Source organism: Coregonus clupeaformis, chromosome 28, assembly GCF_020615455.1.
Source record: "Coregonus clupeaformis isolate EN_2021a chromosome 28, ASM2061545v1, whole genome shotgun sequence".
Lineage (NCBI taxonomy): Eukaryota > Metazoa > Chordata > Actinopteri > Salmoniformes > Salmonidae > Coregonus > Coregonus clupeaformis.
This window is the reverse complement of record NC_059219.1, coordinates 439,144-453,746: the sequence shown is the minus strand read 5'-3', so window position 1 is coordinate 453,746 and position 14,603 is coordinate 439,144.

Genomic DNA, 14,603 nt, shown 5'->3' with positions numbered 1-14,603 from the left:
ACTGGGTGTGAACCCAAAATAAGAAAACACAAGATAAGACATTTCAGGGAAATTTAGGATTCCCCGTATTGACACCCTCTAGGGTGTCACTCATTAAATACAATACAAACAAAAAGAATCACACTTTTATTAATAGGCAATAATGATAATAAAAAGGCCTTCAGTCCTTCCATCTACACCTAACTTGTACTAGATTGGCTACCAGCCACCCAGGAATCCTTTACCTTCACATAAGGAAAGACAAACATTTACAATGGTTAACTTGATTAATAAAGCATAAAACACAAACAGGGAAGTACATTTTGGCCCCCTTTAGACACCCTCTAGGGTGTGATTCCACCAAGCCTGGTAGGTCATATCCTTCATTCCTTAGGTCGGAGTCCGGGATTGGGCCATATCTCACCATCTGTTGTGAAACCGCCTCCTCCATCTCCTTTCTCACCAACCCTCAGACACAGGGAATAAGACAACATCCACAAAGAACAAGTATACCCATAGAAGCTATAACTTCACCCAGAATAGTTACAACAATAGTTTTCCATTTACCAAATATGTTATCAAACCAACCGTTTAGGGAGCTATCAATACCAGAGTTCTCAGCCAGTTCGTTTGTCAGCGTGGTGAGTCCCTGAAGCGCTTTGGTCACGGACCCGTCCGGTGCTGTATTGTTTGGGGATGAAAGTACAGCACATAGATCCAAACAGAACACAAACTCCGCCCCGCTCAGCCAAAAGCATATCTAAAGCTATTCTATTAAGCTAGTTGCCGCTGTCTGCTCAGCTAATCCCTTTATTGCATCACGAGTGTGGTTTATAAATCTTTGCTGGTTATAGGAAATATAATTTATCCAATCTACGTTTTTTATTAATTGTTGACCACCAGAAAAGACTTGATTCAAACCCAGCTGCGATCTGATTCCTAGCTTTGAATTCTTCTGGAACCCCTCAAGGTACTCCTATCCCATCAATATATATCCTTTCATCAAAGGATCCCGGGAGGAGGTCCCACTTTCTACGTGACAACTCACCAGTCTCTGACACGTTTGATTGTTTGCGTATGTAGGAGAGTTCACAATCTGTTATCACCACACAACCATCAGATGTCAGCACGGGCCTGGTTTTGGTTCCTAAAATCCTCTGGCTGCAACAAAGAGGAGAGATTAGTCATGGTCTCTTTAGTTGTGATATTCTCTGTGTGGGAGCAGGAGCTAAGATGCCCTACCCTGTATCCTATCTTACTAGTCCTAGAAAAACAATAATAAGAATCCCCTGAGACTTCAAACGGAGGCAACCTAGGTCGGGGTGACTTTGTTATCGGGGGATACAGATAGTGCAAGTTACTACAAGACTCTTTCACCACATTCCCAGGTGGCTTGAACAATTTATTAATGGAGGATAGACCTGACAGAGAGTCAAAGCCTGTCAAGGGGAACGGAGTAGTTGTTAACCTTGGTTTGGCTGTCCCACAGGCATAACAGTCCTCTTTAGACATAGTTCTTGCCGTATACTGAATCCATTCCAACCACAGGTTAAGATTTCCACACCCCATCTCCACCTGTACTACTTTCTTCAGGTCTATAGTTTGCACTATCTTCACCACAGCCCCGGTCTCACTACCTCCCTCAGAGAGGTTTACTCTATAGGGTGCCCCAGTTGAAGAGGATATCTCACTTGTCAGGTCTGTAACCTGTTTTAGCGTAATTCAGACTTTCAGACAGTACCTACCCTTATATGGGTCGCACTGCCATTTCTGGTAATTCCCTACTTTCACAAAACTACACCTGTCCTTAAACTGTGTATGGAGATTGACATATCCCCCCCTGCTTGGTATGAGCAACTACATAGTCCCAGGATGTACATGGTGACATACATATGGTGATGTCCTTCCCTAAAGTCCCTAGTACTTCCCCTTTCCCTACGTCTAGCTGTCTCCTATGCCTTCGTAGACTGTGCTCAGGTATTATTTTATCAACTTGTGTTAGGTTAACTACTACTTCTGGCTGATCAGGAGGGTTTGAGTGTGTTAGGAATATGGCCCCCACAATCAGACAGCTACCTACCGTCAGGAGACCTGTGAATCCCCACCCTCGCCCTGAGAACATGTCAGACGCCGGAGGCCAACCCATTGCTTTACCTTCTATCGAACTCACACAGGGATGATCAGACAGGGTAAGGGAATCTTCGTTAAGGAGCCAACCCCCGAGACCTAGTGGTGATCGGTTCTTTCTCCTAACTCTGTGTTTGTTCGTCAGGTGTAACTGGGTTTACCTTTTTGCAGTGTGTGACATGCACCCAGGTGGATTCTGCTGGCAAAGGCAGTGACCAATAGGACTTGGTAGGGCCCTTCCCAACAGGCCTGCTTCCAGTTTTTCTTCTTTAGGGACTGGATGCTCACCAGTCTCCTGGTTAGATAGAGTGGGTCACCTTCTCCTTTAGTTCACCTGTGGGGCACAAAACCTCTGACATACGGGTGTGGTTAATAAACTATCTTCACACATACATGTTCAGTTCTCAATTTCTAATCTTGTTGTTTTTTTTAAAAGCATTTTGTCCTCTCCTTCGTATATATTTAAACCTACCATCCCCCTTTTGACACATGATTTGCCCACGTGTCAATGTTACCACCTACATAAACAATCACTTAGATAATATTGGTAATTCATTATCCAATTGCCATCCCTCCACTCTCTCTTCTGTTATTTTATGGTTCAAATCATATATATTATTACCAAATTATAATCTTCTTCACACTTTTCACAGTATTATAAATTACCCTCAACTTAGTAAAATAAACTATCTTAAAGTCCTCCTCTCATGCCTTTAGAATTTACTAGTGTGGATGATTAATTAACACCAGAAGATTAAAACAGAGTTCAGAGGCAATTGAAATTATTCAACGAACTGTTCCATCCCATAGTATACCAAACATTACCATTATTCTAAATATTTCATAAATGTTACTTATCCCAAGTGTTCATTAAGTCCTCATGACATTCATTCTCATAAGAAATCATATATATTCCAAACTCAGCCAAAACCGAAAAACTCCATAAAATTCACTGTGCGTGCTCCTCCAAGACCTATCACCCCCCAAAATTGAAAAAACAAGGCTTTATAAACATCATACTAGGTGTGTTGTTTTTGGTTTGAAAAAAAGAATTTGAAAAAACAACAACCACAAATAGCCATGCCCCACTTAAATACTGCCTAACTTCACTACTGCTCCCCCTAGCCCTGGGCAACATTCCAATGAGATAAGCTAATTCTCTTTCTCCTGGTTATAATCTAAAGATGGTAGTACACACAAAACATGATACAGATATCCCCAGTCCTAACCCATCAATAATTGTTTGTATCAATCTAATTCCTCATAACTACTCCATAAAACCACTCAAAATTCCTAGAGTATACAATTATTATTTAATTGATTACCCTAACTCTGCTACATGTGATCTCATCTCAAATGATCCATTATCAATTATTTGATCAACCCCCTAGGAAAATCTGTCTCTGTCATATTTCATTTTTTAGCCAATACAATCACGGTTACATCAAATGTAATGCAATGTCTATATTAGGGTGTAAGGTAAATTATTCCTGTTGTTTTTCAGCTAAACGTTTTATATCCCTCAGTTAATGGTATTTTCTCCCTAATATATCTTCATACTCCTCCTCTTTCCCTAAATGAGATTTAATCCCTTGCCTTTCCTCTACTATCCTTCTATCATTACTGGATCAATGATAATAACTGTAATAACTATCAATAATAATTGTAATAACTATTACACATTATATTGTGCCCTTTTTCTGATAATGTTATAATTGTAGCCTATTCCATCACTTTAGTTTAAAATATAAGTTTGTTTATTTAACAAATCTAGGACCCACCACAGGCTGGTGCTATTCCCCCAACACAACAGCCAAAGCCACTTGCATCCCCTGTTCCCCGTAACGAAAATAAATTATTGTTCTAAAATTTACCAACTATTTGTATACACCACTGGCGTCAAGCAACCCATCGAATAAAGTAATAACAATTAGAATTTATCAAAGCACTGCCTTCCAGTCAAGTATCTAGACCTCTACTTGAAATCCCACAGTTCAATCTAACTCGCTTGACTGTCTCTATTTTATTTTTCTCCTGCTAACCAGAGCCATAAATTATTCTCCTTTGTCCTCAACTTAAATAATTTTCACAGCTCTATCACCATTTCAGTTCGCTATTCAATTTCTTTAACTGTTCTCTCTGATTAGGCCCTAATTAATAAAACAAATACTTGTTATCGTTGATAAGCATACATTTAATAATATTCCTAACATTTGAACTACGGGGAAGGCGCGGGGACCTTGTAACATATTTTCATAGACCTTTCTAGAATACTTCTACTTAAGCTATCTAATTCAACCTTTCACATTTCCCAATCCACATAGTAATCTAGGTCTATAGCCCCAATGCGAAAGCTTTACCCACTGTCCCTAACTGTGTTCGAACCAGGGACCCTCTACATACATCGCCAGTCACTCCACACATTCCGCGATGCTTTCAAAGTAAATACTTCCAGTTCATAGAGCAAGTGACGTCACCAAATGAAAACCGCACTAGCTTTCACCTCATTCAGCAACACAAAGTAATGCTATCTCTCCCTTCACCCATTCTCTATTGAATAAGTGAGTCTTTCTATTTAACCCCAAAACACGCTACAAATCGTCCATTTAACATCACCAAACCAAATACTCAGTAGCATCCGGTCACCACCCACACCAGCCGTTGAATTCACTCATACACACAGACTTCACCTCATGCCACCGAAATGCCCAACAAAACATAATAGTTCAATGGAGCCCCCTATTGGCTCTCCACTATTTATACATTACATTCTATAACCACATTAGTTAAATTATAATAATAATAATAATAATATGCCATTTAGCAGACGCTTTTATCCAAAGCGACTTACAGTCATGCGTGCATACTTTTTTTTTTTTTTTTTTGTGTATTGGTGGTCCCGGGGATCGAACCCACTACCTTGGCGTTACAAGCGCCGTGCTCTACCAGCTGAGCTACAGAGGACCACCCATTAAACCTTATCACATGATCAAACAACGGCACAACCTTAAACTCATATGGGGCGGCAGGCAGCTTAGTGACCAATAGCGCCGCGCCAACAAACGAGAGGTTGCCGGTTCCAATCCCCGAGCCGACCAGGCGAAAAATCTGCCGATGTGCCCTCGAGCAAGGCACCCAACCACAATTGCTCCTGCAAGTCGCTCTGGACAAGAGCGTCTGCTAAATTACCAAAAATGCAAATGTAAATATTCTCTACTTTCTCACCCATGATGTTCATCCACGTTCGGGTGAGCAAGTTCATACGTATATATCGTCAGAAACCCACAGGCACCTCTCAAACAATCGCCCCGTGGTGTTCCCAGCCAACTCCCAGTCTTTCCTGACTCCAAAAGCCACACTCTCGATTTCTCCAGCCCCTCCCCTCGTGGCTCTCCCTTTTGTGTCCAGTCGGAACAGGCTTTGTCTGTTTTTCGTTTTAGCGTTTCCAATATTCTGCCGTTATTTAAAGTATGTTAGTCTATTTATTTAAATCAAATTATTCCCACCTAATTAGTTAAAGTCGGTGCATATTTATATTTCACCGATAAACCAAATTATTTCAGTCTAATTATTTAACCAGTATTTTGCAGGGTCAAACATCAACCGTTACAGTTCAATTATATCAGTTCAAACGTTTCAGTTTAGTCATACTAGTTATTCATTATTTTACCTTTATGTTCCCAATTGTTATTAACGGGTTATACGGTTTAAGCAACCACAAACCCAACAGTTATTCACAAATTATACAGTTTGGACAGCCACAGACGTCTTTAATTCCTAATTAGTTTTCTATCAAGGTATACAGGTTTATTAATTTTAATAACCCGTATTCACTCTTTTATTTCGTCTGGGATCATTCGCACCCTCATTCATATGACACCCTATACTTTAAAGTGCCCCTCTGATCCTAGCCGTATCTAGCCCTCTGATACGTGTCAGTAGTGCAACACTATCTAAAATGTAAGTGCCCCTTATGATCCTAGCCGTATCTGATACGTGTCAATAGCGCAACACTTTTAACCAATAATTCCCTACGCCTCCAGTTCTCACCGCTTGTGATCCTAGCCTGGAGTCGACTAAAATTTAAGTGCCCCTTATGATCCTAGCCGTATCTAGCCGTCTGATACGTGTCAATAGCGCAACACTTTTAAGCCAATAATTCCCTGTACCCCCAGTTCCCACCCCTGGTGGTCCTAGCCTGGGGATTTCAGTATCATTCCGATCCTAGCCGTACCTAGCCCTCTGGTACGTGCCGGTGAACAATACTCTATAATACCATGGTTTTAACACTCACATTTACCATACATTTGCATATCACAATAGCGACAATATTTCTTATTTACTCATAATAATTCATAATTTAGTTCACTTACATCAGACAGGTGTTTCACAAAATTAATTTGGATAAAGCCAATGTGCAGAACTTTTGTTATATAACAATAGGTGTCTGCTTACCTGTTTGTAGTAGTCCGGACTCTTTGTGAAACACACCGTTCAATGACAGAGATGTTGTCACACCCTGGCTCTGGGGACTCTTATATGTTGAGCCAGGGTGTTAGTTTCTATGTTTAGTGTTCTATGTTCATGTTCTAGTTCATGTGTTTCTATGTTGGCCGGGGTGGTTCCCAATCAGAGGCAGCTGTGGCTTGTTGTCTCTGATTGGGAACCATACTTAGGCAGCCTGTTTTGCACTTGTCATTTGTGGGATCTTGTTCCGGAGAGGTTTGTGTTTTGTTAACCTTAGGACTTCACGTATCGTTTTGTTGTAGTGTATAAGTACTCATTAAAAGATGTACACCTATCACGCTGCGCCTTGGTCCACTTCTTATGAAAATCGTGACAGAAGATCCCACCAAATAAGGACCAAGCAGCGTGTCCAGGAGCAAACGCCGGAGGTAACGCTAGTGGATGTCCTCCTCGGTTGGGGGAAGATCACAGAGGAGGAGGCTGTCCGCTACCGGAGGGCGATGAGGGAGGATGCCCAGGCAGGAGAGGAGAAGCGGCGCCAACCGGGCCGTCGTAGGACAGGCGAGAGGCAACCCCAAGACATTTTTTGGGGGGGGCACACGGCATGGACGACGGGGCTGCTGGAGGCAGCTACAGGGCGAGTTTGTGGACTAGGAGAGGAGGCCACCAGGTTACGGGGGCCATTGGTCAGGAGGGAGAAGGAGAGTGTGGAGGCACGGTGAGAGGAACTGAGTAGGCAGCAGAGGGAGCGGAGGTTTATGAGGAAACCCAGTCCCGCTCCTCGCACCAAGAAAGTGGTGTGTGTCACCAGTCCGGTCCGGCCCATTCCTGATTCCTGCACAAGGCCAGTGGTGTGGGTTCCCAGTACGGTCAGGCCCGTTCCTGCTCCCCGCACTAAGTTAGTGGTGCGTGTTCCCAGTACGGCCCAACCCGTTCCTGCTCCCCGCACTAAGTTAGTGGTGCGTGTTCCCAGTCCGGCCCGACCCGTTCCCGCTCCCCGCACTAAGTTAGTGGTGCGTGTTCCCAGTCCGGTCCAACCCGTTCCTGCTCCCCGCACTAAGTTAGTGGTGCGTGTTCCCAGTCCGGCCCAACCCGTTCCTGCTCCCCGCACTAAGTTAGTGGTGCGTGTTCCCAGTACGGCCCAACCCGTTCCTGCTCCCCACACTAAGTTAGTGGTGCGTGTTCCCAGTACGGCCCAACCCGTTCCTGCTCCCCGCACTAAGTTAGTGGTGCGTGTACCCAGTCCGGCCCGACCCGTTCCTGCCCCTCGCACCAAGCCTGTGGTGCGCGTCGCCAGCCCGGCCCGGCCTGTTCCTGCCCCTCGCACCAAGCCTGTGGTGCGCGTCGCCAGCCCGGCCCGGCCTGTTCCTGCCCCTCGCACCAAGCCTGTGGTGCGCGTCGCCAGCCCGGCCCGGCCTGTTCCTGCCCCCTCGCACCAAGCCTGTGGTGCGCGTCGCCAGCCCGGTCCGGCGGTTCCTGCTCCCCGCACCAAGCCAGTGGTGCGCGTCGCCACCCCGGTCCGGCCTGTTCCTGCTCCCCGCACCAAGCCTGTGGTGCGCGTCGTCAGCCCGGTCCGGCCTGTTCCTGCTCCCGCACCAAGCCAGTGGTGCGCGTGCGTCAGCCGGTCCGGCCCGTTCCTGCTCCCCGCACCAAGCCAGTGGTGCGCGTCGTCAATCCGGTCCGGCCCGTCCCTGCTCCCCGCACCAAGCCAGTGGTGCGCGTCGCCAGCCCGGTCCGGCCGGTTCCTGCTCCCCGCACCAAGCCAGTGGTGCGCGTCGTCAGTCCGGCACAGCCCGTGCCTGTTCCACCGGTGCCTGGTCAGGTACCGGTCAGCTGTCCAGTCCAGCTCCAGCCAGCGGGGCCAGACCAGACCAGGGGCGCTACGGTGGGGTAGCTAGAGAGTGGTGGTCACGCCCGGAGCCGGATCCGCCTCCAAGGCGGAATGCCCACCCGGCCCCTCCCCTGTTGGGTTTAGTTGGCGCGGTCGCAGTCCGCGCCTTTGGGGGGGGGTACTGTCACGCCCTGGCTCTGGGGACTCTTATGTGTTGAGCCAGGGTGTTAGTTTCTATGTTTAGTGTTCTATGTTCATGTTCTAGTTCATGTGTTTCTATGTTGGCCGGGGTGGCTCCCAATCAGAGGCAGCTGTGGCTTGTTGTCTCTGATTGGGAACCATACTTAGGCAGCCTGTTTTGCACTTGTCATTTGTGGGATCTTGTTCCGGAGAGGTTTGTGTTTTGTTAACCTTAGGACTTCACGTATCGTTTTGTTGTAGTGTATAAGTACTCATTAAAAGATGTACGCCTATCACGCTGCGCCTTGGTCCACTTCTTATGACGATCGTGACAGATGTCCAATGGGCCGGACAATACCCAGCGAAGTCCCTTCTACCAGATCACAGTCGGTGGTCACCAATTGTTAAGTTGCGTCAATTCAAATCTGGTATTGGAACAAAAGAGGTCAATACACGTCTTCTAAAATAGACTAGTATTTTAATTAATGCAAACCACTTCAATGGTAAATATGATGTTCGTCTATACGGGTCCACTGAAATACCACGCAGGGCACTCAGAGAACTGATCCATTGTTCTAAGTTCTTCTTCAAATACTCTGACAGAGATAGTTTCCGCTCCCTGCTGGCCAATCAGAGTAGAGACTGAGCGTGGTTTAGACTTACTCAGCCAATCGTTGGCGCACAGGCTGGTCCCAGACCCTTGGCGCTTCACTGTTGCACACTGTTGCCAGGCATAAGTTGTTATCATCACAACTTGTAGAGTCAGCACCTTTTTGCAGTACACGTCCTTGAGCGCGGTTTAACAAAGAGGCAGTGTGTATGTGTCTGTGAGAAATACAAGTCTGTCTCACCCTACTCCCTAACATTCCTCACATGAATCACAGCTTGTTATGTTAAACAATTTATATCAGTACAGTACAAACCTATTATGTTTAATCATTAATGCATTCTTTCTAAGCTAGGCATCACATCCAGTTATAAGAAAATAGATCCCCACACAACGGATGGCTCCATAAAATAACAAACAAAATGAAACATAAAAAATATGACCATACATATTTGTGTGTCACATACAGTGGGGAGAACAAGTATTTGATACACTGCCGATTTTGCAGGTTTTCCTACTTACAAAGCATGTAGAGGTCTGTAATTTTTATCATAGGTACACTTCAACTGTGAGAGACGGAATTTAAAACAAAAATCCAGAAAATCACATTGTATGATTTTTAAGTAATTAATTTGCATTTTATTGCATGAGATAAGTATTTGATACATCAGAAAAGCAGAACTTAATATTTGGTACAGAAACCTTTGTTTGCAATTACAGAGATCATACGTTTCCTGTAGGTCTTGACCAGGCTTGCACACACTGCAGCAGGGATTTTGGCCCACTCCTCCATACAGAACTTCTCCAGATCCTTCAGGTTTCGGGGCTGTCGCTGGGCAATACGGACTTTCAGCTCCCTCCAAATATTTTCTATTGGGTTCAGGTCTGGAGACTGGCTAGGCCACTCCAGGACCTTGAGATGCTTCTTACGGAGCCACTCCTTAGTTGCCCTGGCTGTGTGTTTCGTGTCGTTGTCATGCTGGAAGACCCAACCACGACCCATCTTCAATGCTCTTACTGAGGGAAGGTGGTTGTTGGCCAAGATCTCGCGATACATGGCCCCATCCATCCTCCCCTCATTACGGTGCAGTCGTCCTGTCCCCTTTGCAGAAAAGCATCCCCAAATAATTATGTTTCCACCTCCATTCTTCACGGTTGGGATGGTGTTCTTGGGGTTGTACTCATCCTTCTTCTTCCTCCAAACACGGCGAGTGGAGTTTAGACCAAAAAGCTCTATTTTTTTCTCATCAGACCACATGACCTTCTCCCATTCCTCCTCTGGATCATCCAGATGGTCATTGGCAAACTTCAGACGGGCCTGGACATGCGCTGGCTTGAGCAGGGGGACCTTGCGTGCGCTGCAGGATTTTAATCCATGACGGCGTAGTGTGTTACTAATGGTTTTCTTTGAGACTGTGGTCCCAGCTCTCTTCAGGTAATTTACCAGGTCCTGCCGTGTAGTTCTGGGCTGATCCCTCACGTTCCTCATGATCATTGATGCCCCACGAGGTGAGATCTTGCATGGAGCCCCAGACCGAGGGTGATTGACCGTCATCTTGAACTTCCATTTTCTAATAATTGCGCCAACAGTTGTTGCCTTCTCACCAAGCTGCTTGCCTATTGTCCTGTAGCCCATCCCAGCCTTGTGCAGGTCTACAATTTTATCCCTGATGTCCTTACACAGCTCTCTGGTCTTGGCCATTGTGGAGAGGTTGGAGTTTGTTTGATTGAGTGTATGGACCAGGGACGGCTTGTTCAATAGGGCGATATGGGCGACGCACTGCCAAACGGGAAAAGGAAGGGATTTTTTTTCTAATCAATTATAAAAAAATAAAAAAAATATATATATATATATTTTTTTTATAAATTTATAAAAAATTATATCACGGCAACAGCAGTTATCAGTGTTCACGTCTGATCTGCCAGCCACTAAATGTCAAATCAGGCTAAAGTCGTGCTTCAAATGGCCCGCTCGCTTTTTTTGGGCGATTTCAGTCAGGTTGAAAATCGCCCAGAAGTCTCTCATAGCCTGTCATGTAAAATCTATTTTTTTCACATTTCAAAGCTTTCAATACATTCTCTATGGGTGTCTGTGTGCATGCACTTACGCGCTTTCGTCATACGTGACGTAACGTTGAACGTAACTAAGACAATGGCGGCTATCAGCGTCTATGTTGCGACCTGCAGTGTGGCGTTATTTTATGTTTTTAATTTGTAGACTTAGTTTACAAACATTCTGCAAACATTCTGCTTTGGACTGATCTTCGGTTTTGGACTGATCTTGTTGATCGTGTACATACCCGCTACGAACGGACTAAATAATGAAAACGCTGCTGGCAGAGAGGTGGAGCCGGCCACCTTCACCCTGGTCAGAGCGGACCGCGATCCTGGTAAGAGAGCGACTGTACCCCGACATTGAACTGCTTTCTGTGTCATTGAACCTTACTATTGTTGATAAAACAAGTTTACTGGAGAACGGAGAAAAAGTAGAGACTTTTGGACAAGGTGGATAATTGTATAATATAAGGCAGTTTATTCAGAGGTAAAGATATCTGCAATCGCGTTCACGGACCCGTTCGTCAAACTCTTAGGGAGCTATAAATCAAGCCCCATTACTTACCATATCAGATAAGAGAAATTGCTGCAGCTACATATATTTTACATCCTGGCCCTACATAGTTCACTATTTGCATCACTTACCAAAATATTACATGTGGTCATATATGCTTGGAAAGTGGAGATGCCATAGAACGTCAAAAAAGTAAACATTGCTGGAGACACATTGCGTTTGCTAGCGAAGAGATTTGTTGTGGCAAATGAACTTGGGCTGGGAATTGCCAGGAACCTCACGATAAGATATATGCATCAGCATTGCGAGTCTCATGATTCTATACGTATTGCGATTCGATACTGTGATTTTATTGCGCACCATATGTCTGTTGCAGAGGGATCAGAAAGCCATGAGAACGAGTTTTGATCAGTCATGGAAATAAAAGTGCTGAAAACAAATTGGCTCCCAATGTGAAAAGATTGAGAACAAGCTATGAAGGAACAATAATGGTGTTTTGGTGCAGGTACAGCCAACTAGCGCTAAAATATTGCGATATTGTCAATACAGTATATCGTAAAGTATCACTATGTAACTTCGATTTCTTTCACCCCAATCCTCAAATTAACGGTAAATAACTGAATTGTTTGCCCCACATTTAGCTAAGATGATTAGCTAGCCAGCTAAAATGTTTTATTTAGTTAGCAGTCGCATCTACAATAGTTTACTGTCAATAACATGTCTCCAAAAATGACGTGGTGTCTCCAATTGTGTTGACATTTTACAATTGCAATGCGCATCCATGAGTATCCACTTTCTGTAGCTCAGCTGGTAGAGCATGGTGCTTGTAACGCCAAGGTAGTGGGTTCGATCCCCCGGGACCACCCATACACAAAAATGTATGCACGCATGACTGTAAGTCGCTTTGGATAAAAGCGTCTGCTAAATGGCATATTATTATTATTATTATTATTATCTGAAGAGAGCCCCGAAACATTGTGTGCAGACATTTTATGCAATAAATGAAGTAGGTTCAATCTAGTAGTTCTGATCTTCTGATTGGTCCTGATGAGTTGGGCGAGGTCCCCTCAGGCTACTGTCACTGTTGCATTGGCTCTGAGTCGGGTTCTCTGTCTTCAAATGTTCAGCCTAAGAGAGGGGATTTTTGTGTGTGTGTGTGTGTGTGTGTGTGTTTAACAGTGATGATGTGTGTGTGTGTGTGTGTGTGTTTAACAGTGATGATGTGTGTGTGTGTGTGTGTTTGTGTGTGTGTGTGTCCTCAGAGCAAGAACTCGTGAGTTGGAAGAACTGAGAGGCCTATGGCGTGGGTGTTGTCCTTGGCCACCTGCTGACAAGGCTGACAAGATAGGACCCTTTTGTCCATTGTTATTGGATAGGAACATAACTTATAACCAGCTCCTGACCTAAATAGATCTTAGCACAACATTTTACTCAACATATCATATTCCATATTCACTATAACAAATATATTTACTACGACATTAGCAAGAACCGCCACATCCTCAGCCGGCTAATCCAGTGTGTGAAGTTTTGCGGGAGTGTTTGAGTTAGCTTGCGAGGCAAAGATGAAACTGAGGGCTCCACCAACCCTGGTAAGCCAACACTTTTGAGATCAGTCAATAAATGCTTCTGGTATTGACTTATATGCTGCCCCTGTCTTCATGTTGTTGCTGGACATATCTTTTTTTAAATGTGTGTAGGTCACCTAAATCATCAGAAAAATTGCCCCTCCTGAGAATTTTTTCAGGAGCCGCCACTGGTATGGACAGGTGTCTTTTATACAGGTAACGAGTTCAAACAGGTGCAGTTAATACAGGTAATGAGTGGAGAACAGGAGGGCTTCTTAAAGAAAAACTAACAGGTCTGTGAGAGCCAGAATTCTTACTGGTTGGTAGGTGATCAAATACTTATGTCATGCAATAAAATGCAAATTAATTACTTAAAAATCATACAATGTGATTTTCTGGATTTTTGTTTTAGATTCCATCTCTCACAATTGAAGTGTACCTATGATAAAAAGTACAGACCTCTACATGCTTTGTAAGTAGGAAAACCTGCAAAATCGGCAGTGTATCAAATACTTGTTCTCCCCACTGTATACACATGGCATATGCTTGGGTACCACCTTGACCTCTCTGATCTGCTTGCCTCAATAAATTAATGCTAGAACATTGGTAGCCAGGATAAGCTATTTGTATCTAGTCTCCTAATAATTGCATAAAGGTTCAAGTTAGACACGTTATCTTTTGTTTGCATGTGCATGTCTTTTTTTGTCGGTCCTGTCAATGGTGAGGGATCAAACATGCCTCAGCACACATAGAAGGTTACTTTGCCTGCTTGCAAATGTGTGCTAAAAGTGGGGATGTTTCATAGTATTTCTGATTATCTTAACTTCCCACCACCAATGACATATATATATATTTTAACAGAAAACCACGGAACCACCACTGCAATATAGGCCTACACTCAGATAAAAGGTGCTATCTGCTAAATCCTTCTCCCTCCGATCTCCTGATTCTACCTCCTCAACCCTCCTCTCCTCCCTTTCTGCATCTTTTGACTCTCTATGTCCCCTATCCTCCCGGCCGGCTCGGTCTTCCCCTCCTGCTCCGTGGCTTGACGACTCATTGCGAGCTCACAGAAGAGGGCTCCGGGCAGCCGAGCGGAAATGCTCACACTGCCCTACCCTATGCTTTGACTTCTTTCTCCCCTCTCTCTCCAGATGAAATATTGCGACTTGTGACGGCCGGCCGCCCAACAACCTGCCCGCTTGACCCTATCCCCTCCTCTCTTCTCCAGACCATTTCCGGAGACCTTCTCCCTTACCTCACCTCGCTCATCAA